Genomic DNA, 12,735 nt, shown 5'->3' on the forward strand with positions numbered 1-12,735 from the left:
ACAGGAGGTCTGCCAAATTTTTAGCATTTGTTTGCAAACCATAGTAGTTCCCTTCAGTTTCCCCCACACAGGAACATATCCCTGCTAAAGCTTGACCGCAATAAGTATTCCTCTGGATCTCCTGAACATTTTTGTACCAGATATGTTTGGCTTTTCTGTAGGTTTAAGGTGTCCACAGGCAATAAACTGTGTGCAGTGTATGTGGAACTTTTAGAAAGAAACTCAAAGAGAAATGTCACATTAGGGTATCTGCCTTTTTAGGACTCGCATGACCCAGCGTATGCGCTGGTCTGGCGAGACTTTTTGAGAGGGCTCCAAAAAGTGCTACCAGACCAGCCTAGAGCTACAGTGCATGCGCGCGGGCGCGCGCGCCGCGCTTGACCGCAATACTTTCACTTTCGCTTTGATGTTTGATCGCGATCGCGATCACTTTCGCGGCTGCACGGCCGCTTGGCGCAGCCAATAGGTCTTGCTTTTGGGGCCGTATAAGTATTTAGTTATGCAACTGTTGCATGGCTAAACACTTATAAGGTCCCAAAGGCGAGACCTATTGGCTATGCCAATGCTTGTTATTGCAAGTATCACCCCTGGGCTCTATGGAAACACACCACAGCCATGTAGTGTTAACACCTACACATTATACGGTTTCTACTATTCAATGCCAAACCTCTCTCATCATGATTGGTTGACTTGGAGATTGTGCTGAAAATAACATCTATCTGAACTGTAGCATTTTATTCCAAAACATGGGAACTCCCTCCATTTTCCATCGGGCTACAATATATCCCTGCCAAAGCCTAACCCCCAAATGTATCCCTTAGGGTCTCCGGAAGAAATGGTGCATTTGGGAAAATTGTAATAAAATGAAAACGAAATTCTGTTTTAAGGTATCTGTTTTTGGTCGCAGGTGTCTTCCATCCTAACGTTTTTATCACTTGGTGGCAGACTTTCTACACCCTCATTGGCTGGCTAGTTTGAAGCATTGAAAATTTCAGACAGTCAGCAATTTTTCGTTCAAAATTATGTTAATTTCCTTCAGTTTTCCTCACACGGGAAGATATCCCTAAGAAGGCTGAATCCACATCTGTGTTTTCATGGGTCTCCTGAGTATGACGGTGCCAACCAAGGGTTTTTAATGGGTTTGAGGAGGGATCCGCACAGTAGACAACGGGGAATGTTTTTGATGGGGAGTTTCCATATGTGGTGTCCACAGTATTTGGGTCTGGGGTCTGCCGAGGGAAACCTATCCACCCTAGATATTTATTTATTTTTAAAAGTTTGAGTTTATTAGGAAACAGCAATATAATAATTAGTATAAGTCATATTAACAAAAAATAGAGCAAGAGTAGTGGGCATAAAGTACAATACATGAAATAAATATTGCTAAAAATACATGTAAGTATTAGAAAATATAAATACTACGCTGTAGAAAACTATATGAATACATAATGAATATGGGGGAGCGCAGGGGTAAAAGAAAACAATATCTATCTGCATTTTATAAATTAGAAAACCCTATTTCTAAGAAGTGGAGAACAGGGGAATACAGACTATGTGGGTTAGATGAATACCAACAGGTTGCGTTGTCTAGAATGCCTTACAAATGTAGTGAAAAAAAGAATACATTTCTTAATTTAATTCCTGGAACGCAACATTTGTGGGTGGGTTTATTGCAAAGGAAAGAACCAGGCCAAAACATTGATTTAAAGAAGACACTGTTACATATGCACAAACCCCAAATAAATGTTAAAATACAAAGTTAAAGATAGTAAGTATTTAATCAGACTGAGAGGGAACAGATATAACATTACAGGTAGAAGATGTAAAGAATTGAGGCAAGATGGCGGACGCCTCGGCGTCCGAGTGAAACGGCATCGTTCGCGGTCTCCCTGCCTAGTTACTGCATAGTTATTTCAATGGGATCTGCGTCTCCTTCAGTCTAAGCGGTTGATGTGCGGAATGACAACCCCGTGATTAACCCGGGCGCTACCAGTGAAAGAACTCTGGGCTGAGATGGAGTGAGGGAGTCTGATGTTTCGACTGAAGAGAGACTGAGGGGAAAGTTCTATTACCTGTAATGCGGCCAGATCTTCGGTGTCTATTCCGCCGGTCACTCCTATACGCTTGGCGGCACTCAGCTGTTTCGTGTTGCGGTTTAGCGTTGGGCCTTCGGTCTGAGCTGGACTGTGTCTCTCTGGGAAGGAACGCTGTGGAGTTCAGTGATCTTGAGGGCCAGGCAGTTGTTTGCTTTCCCTGTTTTCAACCGCAGCGACAGCGGCAGCCGAAAGCACAGGGGAAAGTGCAGTATTGGAAACAAAGCACAAACATTGAAAATATTATGCCCTCCAAAAATCTGGCTGTTTCTAAATTCCGGAGCAGAAGAAATGCGAGGACGACCGCAGCAATGCAGGACACTGCACCTCAGGAGAGGGTTAGAGGTATTGAAGATATTGGAAACCCCGGAAATCTTGGAACTAATCTGCCATCTGAAATCAGCCAGAACCCAGTACAGGTAATTAATGACTCTATTGACTCTAATGGCGCCTTAAACGTTGCTCAGCTCAATTTGACAGAACCCAGGCACAAATCCATTCATGATAATACTCACAAAGTAATAGGGGATTCTGGGGGATGTAGTTCTGAGACTACCCCCAAAATCCCTGATATGTTTGCTCTAAAAAAAAAAAAAAAAAAACTACCAAGACCAGTAAAGGCTCATGTTCTAAGGTTGACACTGTTTTACAAAATGAGACAGTTCTGGATAAGAAAGTGGGTAATAATACTGACAAGGCCGTACCCGGAGATAACGACATTCACTCTCTGGTACTCCCACACCAGAGTGCTGAGTTGCTCGAACACGTACCCGAAGTTGCTGAGACCCCATTCCTAGTTGAGGATACTGAATCAGTCGACTCTGCTGGTAATTTCTATTCTATGACCGACCTGTCGGTGGCTTTGGATTCAGAAAGTCAGATGGCCCAGGTGGCTCAAGCGGAATGGAGAGATGATCTAAGCGGCAGGAGTGCGGGCTCATTGCCGTAGTCACTGAGTCTGGATGATCTTGAGAGTGGGAGCGATGAGGAGGAGTCTCAGGATGGGGATGATGACGCTCCCCAACACAGAGTAGATAATGGTACTGTCGAAACCACAGTAGTTGCAGTGGATGGGGTAGACGGAACCAGCTCTTTGAATATGATGGCAAATAAATATTCTACGACTCCAGCTACCACACTAGAAACACTTTGTCAACTTATGATCCAGCACCGGGAGGAGACAAGGGCAGAAAACCTACGTACACAGGGTGCTGTCCGGCGTCTCCAGAACAATCTTAGGAAGGTTGCAAAATCTTGTGGTGAGATGACTGCTAGAGTGATTGAAGCTGAAGGTAGAATATCAGCAATTGAAGACACTGTGACAAATCAGCAAAAGCAAATTGCTTCAATGGCTGGATTGAGAGATGAAATAAACTGGAAACTGGTTGATTTGGAAAATAGGTCACGCTGGAACAATCTCCGAATCCTAGGGGTTCCTGAGGGAAGCGAAGCAGGGAATATAAGGCAATTTGTCATTGATATGTTTTCTGAAGCTTTCCCTGAGTTAGTACAATAGAAATGGAATATTGAACTTCAACGGGTACACAGGTTTCCATTTCAGAGAAACTCCAGGTCTGACTCTAATGCAAAACCTAGGGCAATTCTGATCTGCCTTAATAACTTTCTTGCAAGAGAGGCTCTTTATGACTTGGCCAGGCCTGACCGGAAAAGAAGGGGAAAGGGTGTGGATTTTTTCGTTTGACCAGACTATTGCCATGTCACTGTTGAGCAACGTTGGCAGTTTCGGCAACTAATCCCTGCTTTTCAAGATAAAGGTGCTCAGGCTTTCTTGTTGAATCCCTCTAAGCTTAAGGTGATATTTAAGGAGAGATCTTACTATCTGACCTCAGTAACTGCCGCCAAAGATCTTCTGGCTTCTTTTTGAATTGACTGAATATTTGAATATTTGTTGTATAATTGGTATCCTTTCCCAAGATCAAGTTGGGTAAAAAAAAATGAAGAACGAAGGAGGAGGAGAGTAAGAGAGAGAAAGGGAAAGGAGAGAGCGGGAAAAGGAAAGAATAGAAAGGGGAAGAAGGAGAGGAAGGGGGAAGGAGAGGGAGGAAGAAAGAAGGGGGGAGGGAAAGAGGAGAGAAGAAAAAGAAAAAAAGGGGAAAAGGGCACAACCTGATACTCTTTTTTTTTTTTCCTCTTCTTGAAACCTTAGAATAAAAAATAGGCTCATAGTTAAAAAAAAAATGTTGGCTCCATAATGATGGACTAATATGGAAATATTAATATTACTAATTTTTGGAGCCATATCGAATGGGTGATAATAGAGTCATTAAGAAGGTTTATTAAGAAAGATGATGGCAGGGAGACTTTAGATGCTTTTTCTCACTCCATCGTTTTTAGGGACTGTTAGTCCCTATGCCTCTAGTGGGTTGGGTTCAAGGGGGTGGGGTAGGGGAAGGGGGGGCGGAGGGGGGAGGTCACTAAGGTGGGCAGGGGGGTGCAAGCAAAATCAGAAAAAAGAAAAAATGAGTGATGGTTTGATTTTTGTTTTAGTGATGATTTTCGTTTTTGTTTGGTTTGAGGATGATGTAAAAAGGCCTTCAATATTGAACATAGATAATCAAATGGTATATTGTCAGAGGCTTATTAGGATGAACAGTGTGGAACACTATATAATTATTAAAGATGGCTAAGCATCGGGTTTGTTCATGGAATATTTGTGGAATTAATAATAGAAAGAAAAGGGGCGTATGTAATCCGATTATACAGACTATGAAGGCAGACATAATCTGCCTTCAAGAGACTCACCTTATGTGGAGTAACAGACATCTATTTAAAGATCTGGGGCTGCAATTACTTGCTTGTACTAAGCAAGGAACTACTACAAAAGGGGTGGCAATTCTTATGAAGCATGGGAGAGGTTGCTTGAAACGCACAAAGGTCGATCAGTATGGGAGATGGGCGATAATAGAAATACAAATTGATGCTAAATTATGGACAATACGTTCAGTTTATGCTCCAAATTCAGATGATCCTGAGATTCTGAATTACCTGAGTGTAGAATTTGCTGATTGGCCCCCGTCACTTATATTTTGTGGGGACCTAAACATGCATCTTGATGGGGGGATGGACACATCTGGCAATTCATTATACTTTGGATCAAAAAAGAGGGTATTTAAAGCATTAAAAGGCCTAATCTTGGAGTATGGGTTAAGGGATGTAGGATATGCAAAAAATCCTTTATCACCTGGATTTACTTTCTTTTCTAATCCTCATCAGAAATTTGTATGAATAGATTATTTCTTTTTAGATTCTAGACTTATTAGCAATACTACAGTTGAAATTTTTCCTCGAATAATATCGGATCATAATCCGATATTAATAGAAATAACTCCGGAGGATAGTCCTAATCTAACAATAAGATCCTGGTCATTCGACCGCAAACTGCCAGCGTGGTCAAACACTCTCCTATTCAATTAAGAAACAACGGCATATAAAAGAGAAAATAGATGAAAATATTAACTTAGTAAGAGAATGGGAAAAAAAATTAATGACAGCCATTCTTAGTCAGTAAGATACTGAACAAATTAAGACTACCCTTGATATATATAAGGCCAAGGTCTATGAAATATTTGCAGATAAACTTGCGGAACAGGTAGCAACATTTAGATCTCGAGTTTATGAAATGGGAGAGAATGCTGGTAAAATTCTAGCTAAGAGAACCAGAGAGAAGGATATTTCTAATAATATTAGTGCTATACAAGATGAAGCCGGTAAGATTCATAGCCATCCGGATAAAATTTTAGAGGTATTCCGGCAATTTTACTCTCATCTTTATAAGGATGATGGCTTGATATATTCTTCAGATTTATTAATAAATTTTCTTGGAGAAAATAATTTCTCAAAGTTGTCTGACCAACAAATCTCGTTTTTGGAAGCAGATATTACATGGGAGGAAATAGAAGCAGCACTGCTCTCTCTGGCTATGGGAAAAGCTATGGGACCTGATGGCCTGCCTCTCGAGTTTTTTAGGATTTTTAGAAATATCCTACAGGAAGATTTGTTGACCACATTTCAGGAAGCTCAGAGGGGGCATCCACCATCTTCTTGGAACCAATCTATTTTGATGGCATTTCTTAAAAAGGATAAACCACCCCTGAACCCAGCGTCATTCAGACCAATATCCCTGATAAATGCCGACAGTAAAGTTTTCTCTAAAATATTGGCCACCCGCATGTCAACAGTGATACCATCTATTGTGTCACGATGGCAACATGGGTTTATCCCTAATAAGGATACGGCGGACCATGTCCGAAGAGTCATCGCTATGATGGACTGGGCACAAGCAACTAACACGCCATTGGGAGTCACCCTGTTGGAGGCCAAAAAGGCATTCGACAGGGTGGCCTGGCCGTATCTTTGGGATATTTTGGCTTTGAAAGGCTTTGGGCCAAAAATGATAGATGCATTAAAATCTCTATATCAATCACCAACATCATCCGTAAAACTTGGATCTAACATCTCTAGGCCGTTCGGTATTTTTCGGGGCACCCGTCAAGGTTGCCCATCATCTCCATTACTGTTTTCTATATATATTGATATTTATCTCAATAAGTTAAATCAAGAGAGGGCAATTAAACCAGTGGATGTAGCAGGTATTTCATATAGGGCATTGGCTTATGCTGACGATGTAGTGGTCCCTACTACAGATATTACAAGCGCAATGCCTAAAGTTGAAGAGATAGCAGTTGAGTTTGGAACTTTTTTGGGTTATAGGCTAAATTCTTCAAAGACTCAGATCTTATTTGTTGGCCAGAACCCACCTACACATCTCAACATAGTCCCCATTGCAACCTATCTTGGAATTAAAATCACTACCCCGATTTCTGATATTCCTAAACTTAACTTTACCCCTATCCTTAAAAAAGCAAATACAACACTGGAACGCATTGATCATTTACATCTTTCTTTGCATGGCAGAAACAATGTCTTAAAAATGATGATTCTTCCTCGGTTTTTGTATCTTTTTCAAACAATACCTTTGGAGTTTCCTATAGAATTTTTCAAACAAATGGAAAGCATGGCTGGGAGATTTTTATGGGGATATAGACGTCATCGAAGAGCCTTTAAAAAACTGATTCTCCCAAAGGCCAGAGGAGGCTGGAATACTCCACATTTTTTATTTTATTATCTAGCTTCTATACTTCAATTTATTAATCCTCTAATTATTGGCTCTAAAGCTCCACTTAATGATGCACCCTCCCCTTCTATATATGAATTTTTTTTGGGGGTCGAAGCTCGTGGCTGTCTTTTGAAGAATATTGAACCTAGTTACTTTAAGAAAATTAAATTTAAGACTATAACTGCTGCATATCGGGCATGGAGAATTATAAAAAGATATGTGGAGATCCCAAAAATTATGATATATACTCCGCTCATATCTAAGCATATTTTTCCATTTATTTTTAGGGATCATGTCATGAAAAAATGGAGTAACTTAGGAATTAACTATTTAGGCGATCTTTGGGATAATCATGATATGATTTCTTTTCAAGATCTTCAAATTAAATTTAATGTTCCAAAATCTGATTATTTTAAATATTTTCAGTTACATAGTTATTTTAAAACTCTATCACCTGATGAGTGCTCAGGGCTAAAGAAAATATCTTTGATTGAATCTCTATATACTAAAAGAAGGATTGGCTTCTTCTATAATCAATTAATTGAATTCTGTAAGGATGATATCCCTTTAATACTGGACCGCTGGGCACATAAATTGGGTATGACAAATGTGTTGGTGGAAGACTCCATTCATATGGCCAATGCTATCCTATTGACAGGCAGATCACGCACCCAGCACTATATGGTTATATTTGATCTATATCATACTCCGGAAAAACTTTTTAAATGGGGTGCTACATCTGGGACGGCCTGTAAGAGATGCTCATTTGAAGCAGCTGACGCATGTCATATGTTTTTTCATTGTCCATGTCTTTCGTTAATAATTACTGAAATACAAACATTTATGTCTAAAATCTTTGATAGTAATATTATATTAACTGCAGAATTGGTACTTATAGGGATCTCATCTGACAACATGGATGTTGACAGGAAAAAGTTGATCTTTATTTGCATGTCTCTTTTTCGTGCCTGTATTACTCAGGATTGGATAAACCCAGACCCTCTGTTATTTTATACATGGAGGGCACGTCTTCTGGCGAAGTACAATTTGGAACATGCTATTTATGCAGCAAAAAGTTGTAAAAAAAGATTGCAGGGTGAAAAAATATGGGCCCCGGTACTGCATTGGATTCAGGCAGAATTGGCTGTCTAAGGGGGAGGGAGGGAGAAAAGGGGGGAGGAAGGAAGGAAGAAAAGGGGAGAAAAGAGAGAATTTTTTTTGTGGTTTTTTTTCCCTTTTTTTGTTTCTTTTTCTTGGTGATTGATATGATTTTTTTCCATGTTCCTCTGGATAATGCATTACATTGATATATGCCCTGATTATGTTTTTATATTCATATTAACTGTATTTTGTCTCTGATTTGCTTGCAATAAAACTAATAAAATAAAAAAAAAATAAAAAAAGAAGATGTAAAGAATTATCTGGTGACCCACGGGGTCTCGCTCTAACTAGCTCCTAGGCAAACTGGGAAAGTTGCCCGAGAGCTAGATGAACTCCAGAGGGCCAGGCTGGCTGAGCTATGTAGGATTTGCAAAACACGACTACAGGAGTGTATGCAAAGGTACGAAAATACTGGCGATAACAGGAAAGTAAACACTAGAACACAGACAATGAGGACAAGCTGACGGAAAGGGACGAAGGGAGCTGAGGAGGAAAAAACAACATGGGCATGAGCACAGGAGTGAACATATGCAAAAGGGAAAGAGTTGTAACAACCGCTGTTGTCAGACACCTACTTTCAGTTGCAACAGAGTTTCTCTAGCTGCCCTAGAGCAGAAGGGGGAACATACATGTCATATTGTGTGTGTTTGAGTTTTTTCGTGGTTTTCTCTCTGAGATCTGACACAAGCGACCTCGGAGGCTACGAAGTCCAGGTTAATCCTGCTCAGAACTCTGGTAGCCAAACCAAAGGCTTCAGAAGGAGCTCAACAATGACGTGAGTGTTGAGGGCCCTCTGCCAGACACGACCTTGGAACATGCGCTGCAAGAAGATATTGACTATTGCTAGACATTGGGTTGTTAGTTGACTGTGGTGTAAGCCTTGGTTGAAGCAACAACCACAATCCTGGTCAGGGTAAGGTATAATAAGCAAACCCCAAATTAACCTGTGTTCACCCTCTAGTAGCTTGGCACAGAGCAGGCAGGCTGAACTTAGAGGCAGTGTGTAAAGCATTTGTGCAACACTTCAAGCAGTAAAGCATAAAGCAGTGGAAACATCACACAAAATGATTCCACACCAGTTTAGTAAAATACCTCTGATTTTAATAAATTAAATATGACCAAAACAACAACAATCAAATCAGTAGAACAAGAGATATTGATTTTAAAGTTTATTGTGTAAAATAGCGCCAAACAGCGTAAGTGTTATTGGGAATATCTGGTCGTGCAGACCTGAACAAAGTTGCAAGTTCAGGCCGACTGCATTGGAACACAGGCCGGCTACAGGGACCCAGTTAGGCCAGCTGAAAGAGTACCTTAAGTCCTGGTTACAGAGCGTTACGGGGATCAGCGTCGAAGAAGCATCATACAGCAGAGGCGATACATTGGTTTCAAGATACGGTGAGGCTGTGGGGCGAGGTCCGGTTGCGTCAAAGTTGAGTATCCCATCGAAGGGGCTTGTGATGTGAAGTCCGGTATTAGGGATGCGATGCACATTTGAGGCAATGCGCCAAGTTCTGATGAGCAGTGAAGTTGTGATGCAGAGTTTTGTCATTGCTATCGATGAGAGACACAAGGAGCTACGCCGGAGAAAGCGTCTCGCAGTGGCAGTTCCAAAGGTGATGCGTCAGTGCCAAGATGTGGGTTGGGGCGGCAAGGTGAGTCTTTTGTGGCAAGTCCAATCCATGCAGCAGCGATGCATCAGTTCTGCTCGGGGTGCACTATCAGCTGAGGAGATGGGTTGATCCTGCTCGGGGATGTGTCACTGAGTGGAGAAGATGCATTGGTTCCACTGGTAAGTACCTCCGTCTCACTTCCAATGGTTCAGAACTGCGGTGACACCACTTGAGAGGGTTGACTTACAGATGTTAGAGTCTAAGTGCAGATGCAGGTAGGTGGAAGCCTGGTATGTCCCTGAGGCTTCAGATCAGGAGGCCAGCCATCTAGCCCTTGGTGTCACTCTGGGTTCAAGAGGTGCAGGACCAGTCCTTCTCACCCAAGAAAGAGAGCAGCAGACAGTAGATCAGTACAGGAAAGCTGGTGTCCAGCAGAGTGCAGTCAAGCAAAGTGGCAGTCCTTCAGCAGCACAGCAGTTCTTTTTCCTGGCAGAGTAACCATAGGTCCAGAAGTGTACTGAAGTGGTGGTGTCTGAGGTCCAGCACTTATACCCCATGGTGCCTTTGAAGTGGGGGAGACTTCAAAGGCATGCCTTTGAAGCATACAGATGTCCTCCCTTCGTGCTCTGGCTTCAAACTCACTACAGGAGGGTATGCAGCCCTTTGTGTGTGGACAGTACACAATCTATTCTGGTGTAAGGCAGGCTGTGCCCAACTCCTACCTCCATTCCTGGCAGAGATGGCCCATTGAGACACACCTAGGTTCCCATTGTGTGTGCCTGTCTAGGAGGAATACACAAAGTCCAACTGCCAACTACACCCGGTCATGTGACAGGCTACAGGCACCAAATGGCTAAAGCAGGAAAATGTCAAGTTTCTAAAAGTGAATACAGCGCAGCTGGGATGCACTCAAATAATCTAGTTTAAACAATATAAATGCTTTTTCAAACTTTCAACGAACTTGAACACATACTGTGTGCACCAGGTTAGGGGCTCTGCGGGCCACCTGATTCAAACATGAAAAGAAAATACCCAGAAATGTATCTAGGAATACCCAGTGCACTACTATCAATTCACTATGAAGTGTACACAACGTTAACGAAACAATCGTTAGTGATAAACAATTATTCTTATTGTAAACATCAATAGTCCAATCGGTTTTCAATTAATCAGAACAAAGAGTCAAATCATCCGGCCATGAAGTTGATTGTATCTACTTTATTTCTGAAGATTGCAGATGTAGTTGTAGTGGAAAAAATGGCAAATAATACAGCTTGTAGTCAGCCAAAACACCAGAATTTCAAATAACCCAATGCATTTCGGGCTTTTCACATAAGCCCTTTGTCAGGGGAATCTGCAAAGTGACAATATCCTAATTTTAATAAATGCAATACGACGACATGAAATTATGAGACATTATGGGTCACCGGAGGGCAGGAGAAAGACACAATTATAATCACTATTAGACTGCAGTCTCATCCATTTTGGAAATAAACGTGAAAAGTAGTGAGGTGATGAAAAAACGGACCTAAACATCTGGTCAGTGTCAAAGAAGTGAACAATAGGGTGACAACTGTGAGAACATGCAGCCCATAAATCCGACAGAAAGAGAAATACACAGTGCACTTCATACCTCTAACGTTAGAGTACATGGACTCTAAGCGAAGACTAGAACCAGCGCCTATCTACCGAGGTCTCCTAGAAGAATCAAACATACGCTGCAATATGTTTTAACGGACCGAAACAGGCGAAGTGATCAGCCAAGGGTGGAATCAAGTGCTTACCTATGACGTTACGTGCTAACCCTTAGAATTGATTCATGCAAACATTGTCCCCGAAAGGGCTGAATGATAAATTTGAATTGTCTTGCTTTTTATAACTTTTTATAACTTTTTACAATGTCTGGAATGTTTCCATATCATTGACTGTTGTTCTCTACGCCTGTTGCTTTAGAGTGGACAGGTTAACTATCAACTCAAAACTAGATTTGTATGCTAAAGAGATCCATGAACGCAAGGTCAGAAAATTCCGTCGTGACACGATAGACTATAAGCTAGATGAAGTTTATTCTTGGGCTGAGGTATATGCCCAAAAACGGAACTGGCAGAAGCCAGGTACAACTTCATCTGAAGAGAGTCTAGCCTCAGTGAGTGACACTCAGTTAACCCGTCCATCTGTGTCCTCCATTACCCAACTACCTGGTAGTGACATCGCCACAGCTGTTTCTAGTACCTCTAAGGTTTCTTTTTTGGCAACCAGCCCTGCTGCAAACCAACCACCCACGCAGGCAATAGGAGAATTAGTCAAACCCGCAGAGGTCACCGATTCAGTAAAATCAGGGACTTCACGTCGCACAAAGAAACACTAGTTGTCAACATTTCTTCTAAGAAACTAACTGACAATCAAGTCGCAGTATTGAATAACGGATGTTCATTTGTACCTACTTATCTGTCTAGAGGCCTGGACTCCTTGATTGCCCTGTACAAATTCACTAGAAAATTACGGTTGCACAATATTTTTTCTCAACCATTGTGACCGATCCCGAATCGAAAACTGAAGAGGAATATCTTGAATTTAAGCCACACAGTACTTTTGTCTCCCCTATTTCACATAAGACTATTGATCTGTTTGAGACTTTGGTAAAACAAGATATTGCAAAATTACCATCTGAAATGGCAGGCACCCCAAATCTATCCAAAAGAGAGAGATTTGCACTAAAATCTTTGCGAAT

Source organism: Triturus cristatus, chromosome 9 (assembly GCF_964204655.1).
Source record: "Triturus cristatus chromosome 9, aTriCri1.1, whole genome shotgun sequence".
Classification (NCBI taxonomy): domain Eukaryota; kingdom Metazoa; phylum Chordata; class Amphibia; order Caudata; family Salamandridae; genus Triturus; species Triturus cristatus.